This window comes from Octopus bimaculoides, chromosome 3, assembly GCF_001194135.2.
Source record: "Octopus bimaculoides isolate UCB-OBI-ISO-001 chromosome 3, ASM119413v2, whole genome shotgun sequence".
Lineage (NCBI taxonomy): Eukaryota > Metazoa > Mollusca > Cephalopoda > Octopoda > Octopodidae > Octopus > Octopus bimaculoides.
In genome coordinates this window covers 148,434,252-148,439,357 of record NC_068983.1, presented here as the reverse complement: position 1 = coordinate 148,439,357, position 5,106 = coordinate 148,434,252, and positions in this window count along the sequence as shown.

The following is a 5,106-nucleotide window of genomic DNA, read 5'->3' as shown; positions in this document are numbered from 1 at the left end:
GTGAAAGTATTTGACACGAGTGTTTTTGTTTCACTTTTGACACGTAATACTTAAATAGTGGAGGAGATATTATGTTGCCGTGGGCTCGAACTCTGCAAGAATTTAAACATTTTTTTGACCAAAACACAACTGGAACCCTAAGTAAGGCATGTGTAAAATTTGAATGAAATTGGTTGCGTAGTTCTTGAGTTTTAGGGATTCACACACACACACAGACAGACAGACAAACAGACAGACAGACAGACAGACAGACACACATTCTCATTTTTATATGTATAGATATATATATATACGAGCAAAATTTGATTATGCTATACATAGAGTAAAATATTCCATGATTACAGTACACCTAGTGATCATACTATTCATCCTTGCGGGTGTCGATGGATAAAATAAGTACCGGTTGAATACTAGGGTCGATGTAATAGACTTAGCCCCTCCCCCGAAATTACTAGCCTCATGACAAAATTTGGAACCAAAACGACTGTATGATGTATTAAAACAGTGGGATCAACAAAATGCGTTTTGTTAGATTCACTTAAATTTTAAATACAAAGACACATGTACATATACACGCACACTCATGAACTTATGCGCAAGTACCAACACTTACATATATACATACATATATATACACACAGACAATGAGAATATATATACATACATACATACATACATACACACAGATAAAGTGAGCATCCATCTTGACTAATCTGAAGCATTCATCACAGTGTGGTCACAGCTAAGTTGATTAATATGACTCCATATTTGCTGACATATATCGTGCGACGATAAAAATTGTGGATTTGGACTACGAGGAACTTCAGGATTCACAGGCTAACTTCCTATGCTGACTTCTTAAGCCGATTAGTGATACAGACCTCATGCCATAACACATCGCCTAGGTATAAAAGAAAAACAAAAAAACACGGATTTCTTCATCCCTTATCTGAAATTTTACGAAAAACCATATCTACGCTATCCATACAGCGATCTACAGCATGGGGGAGAGAGAGAGAGAGAGAGAGAGAGAGAGAGAGAGAGAGAGAGAGAGAGAGAGAGAGAGAGAGGAGTTAGGTTAAAACTAATTGTGAAATGTGAAAAAGGATCCGGATAACGGGCGAAGAGTAACTTGGAACAAAATAACAAAAAACTTCTGGTGTATATGCAGTCATAGGGAGATAAATAAAAGTGTGAGAAAGTGGAATGGTGTTAAGTACATGAGTTGGAAGTAGAATAATGGATGCAGAACATAGGCAACTAGCCAGTCAGACTGATAGGTAGACAGACAAAAAGACAGGGAAATAGATAAATAGGGAGAAAGATAAATAGATACAAAAATGTTGTCATAGAGAATATCCTTTATATGTTCGAGTCTTTGACCACAGTCATGCTCGAGCGTCGCCTTCAAAGTCTTTCTAGACGAGCAAATGAATCCCAGTACTTATATGTTTTTCAGTCTGGTATGTATTCTATAGACATCTTTACTCGGACCGCTAAGTTGCGTGATTGTGAACATACTACCATCGGTTGTCAAGGGCTGGTGGGGGACAAACAAAAACACAAAAACACGAGCACATGGACATACATGGATACGTACATACATATGTACATACGTACACACACACACACACGCACACACACACAGACACACTCACACACACATACACATACATATATATCTATGCATGTATGTAAGCATGTATATATATATATATATATATATATATATATATATATATATATATATATATATATATATATATATATATATATATATATATATATACCACACGATCTTCAACGCGGTCAACGAGTTTGAAGAACACAGAAGAAACACGCATAGGTACAGGAGACGCAAGAGGAAGGCCCGAGCCGCCTCTGACACCACACCGGATGTTACCTTTGTCTGTGGACACTGCCTTTACCGCATCGGACTTGTCAGTCATGAACACACCTGCAGACAATGTGGACAACCTTCCTAATCTTCGTTCGCGAAGCCAAACCGGTATATAATATATATATATATATACTGTATAAATTAAAAGGGTAAAGGATTATCAATTTATTAATTAATAAATCAATTAACAATTAATAATTTTTACCAAGCCCATCTGTATGAAAGCACCATTATTGGTGGAGAACTTATTTAAAAGCTCATATATATTTATAAACATAATTAAGGGATCAGCAAATATTTGCTTCACCATATACCGAAGTTTCTGAACTTCGGTGTCAGAAGAATGCGGCGAGCGGGCAGAGATGGTAGCACACCGAGCGAAATGCTTATCGGTATTTGGTCTGTCTTTACGTTTTGAGTTCAAATTCCGCCGATGTCGACTTTGCTTTTTATCCTTTCGGGTGCTGTAAATTAAGTACCAGTTGCGTACTCGGTCGATGTAATCGACTGGCGCTCTCCCTCGAAATTTCGGGCCTTGTGCCTAGAATAGAAAAGAATATTTGTGTGAGAATAAAGACAGGGTTCTGCACCATTCTTTTCAATTTTCCGTTGTGACACTGCTTACAAGCGTTCTAGTTAATTGACATTGCTTACAAGTGTTCTAGTTAATTGACATTGCTTACAAGCGTTCTAGTTAATTGCCAGAGCAATTAATACATATAACATGTTTTTGGGAAATATTTTCGTAAACTATCTAACAGTAGTATGTTTCAACACCATATTGTACCACAAAATATATCCATAGATGTTTAAGCCAAAAACTAGAAGAATGGAAATAAATAAACACCTAGCGTTATGTACAAGAAATTTAGAGATAGTAAAAGACGGATCAGCCGGACTAGTGTAAGTCATGTACTAGGATTTTTAAGCAACCTAAACCGACTATTAATATCACAGTATAGCATTGAAGCAAAAGAGTATTGCGTTCTACGAATTTAGGTAGGTACGTAGATAGATAGATAGATAAATAGATAGATAGATAGATAGATAGATAGATAGATAGACAGACAGAAAGAGAGGGAGAGAGAGAGAGAGAGAGAGAGAGAGTGAGACAAAGGGGAGAAGGAGATAAACAGCCGGATGTATAGATGTATAGATGGATGAATTGATAGATAGGTACATAGATAGATAAAATGAGAGCGTAATGGATAAATGGATAGATAGAAGGAAGAATACATGGATACACGGAGAAATAGATGGATAAACAGATGGATAAATAGAAGGATAGATAGATGGATAAACAGATGGATAAATAGAAGGATAGATAGATGGATGGATGGATAGGCGGATAGATGAATAGACATATAGATAAAATTATACGGATAGCTAGCTAGCTAGCTAGCTAGATAGATAGATACATACATACATACATACATACATACATACATACATACATACATAGATGGACAGATAAACAGTTGGATGGATATGATTGATAACTGGAAATTAAACTAAAAACAGAAAGATAAGGATTTAAAAGCAAAAAAGCAGATTTGGATTGAGTGATAGTGTGTGTGTGTGTGTGTGTGTTTGTGCGTGTGTGTGTGTGTAGCAGCGTAATGGGAAGGAACGAGTGTGAATAAGAAATATTATAAACAATTGTTTAGAATTATAATTTGGCAAAAATCACCAGCAAATCACAAAACAAACACAACATCATACCTCCCACCACACACTATCACATACTCAAACGCCACATAGACACAAATACACCTTACCGCATACGCAGACAAACACATCACTATATTTCTTTGGTGGGTTTTCATAGAGATTAAAACGAAAGTTGTTCATAACATTTCTGATTCAACATTCCCAAACAAAGCAAAAGAGTTTACAATGATCACACAGCCTTAACGCATCAACCGCTGCTAACAATTGAAGCATAAATTCATTTTACATTCATTATTTCCAAAGTAATGATTATAGGTTCATAGCATTACGGAATGGTAAAAAAAAAAAAAATCAAATCAAATCAAAACTATGATGCCGACAACAATGACGATGATGATGTTTGCAGTTGTGATTTTGGTGGTGGTGGTGGTAAAAATATTGATAACTATAATTTTACGTAATATTCGCGCTACCATTGCTAATGTAAATATGTCTGCCAGATTGAAACTAAACGTCGCAACCTCGCATTTATGCATTTTTCTGCTAAAGTGTGGCGGGTATGGTGGCGCCTTGATCATATAGCTTTCCACTGTTCCTGCTGCTAATGATGATGGTTATGATGATGATGATGATGATGATGATGATGATGATGATGATGATGATGATGATTACTAGATAAAGAGACGTGCGCAGCAATAAATATAATGGTAGAGATAAGCAAAACGTCAATTATGTTGGTAGATTAGGAAGGTAAGTAGATGGCTAGATTGGCAAATCAAGACAAACATATATATAGACGTTACAGATATTTAGAGAATCAAATACAATTCTTATTGGTTTTAAGTCGCATCACTTTATATTATATTTTCAAAACTTGGTCTGGTTGGCATTACCATTTTATGCTTTCAGGGTCGATAAATAAAGTACATGTAAATTTCTGGAGATCGATCTAAATGGACTATACCCTATCGCCTAAATTTCTGGCAAAGTGCCCATGCTAAAAATTTATACAAAACGCTGTGTACAGAGTAAATATTATGGCATTTAGTTTATATGCAAAGCGCTAATTAATCTGGTTACCTTGCCTTAATAAATTTGTATTTTTATCTGTGTGGGATCAATAAAATAGATAATTTACTGAGTTGGTTAATTTGAGATATGCGGCCTTTTACTATCGTAATGTTACAGAGATTTACAATTGTTAAAAATGTCTTTCACCACAGACCTCAGTCTAATGAAATAGTGGTTTGCTGTTTTCGCAATGATCCTATGAAAAATAAAGTGTAATTTTATTTATGTGTTCAAATGTTCCTTTCAGTCGTTTTGCAAACATTGAAAAATATTCAATCTTTCTGGTTCTTTAGCTTCGAGTCTGTCACTGCGCGGCGACTTTTGGCAAGTGTGCTCTACAATACTCTTGTGTTGACCGAGACCTTGGAACTAGAATTTCGTATATAGAAACTATATGGAAATACGCCCGAGGAATGGTTCCTATTCTTGGCTAGTAGTGATAATCATCGATCGACAAGTTTAAC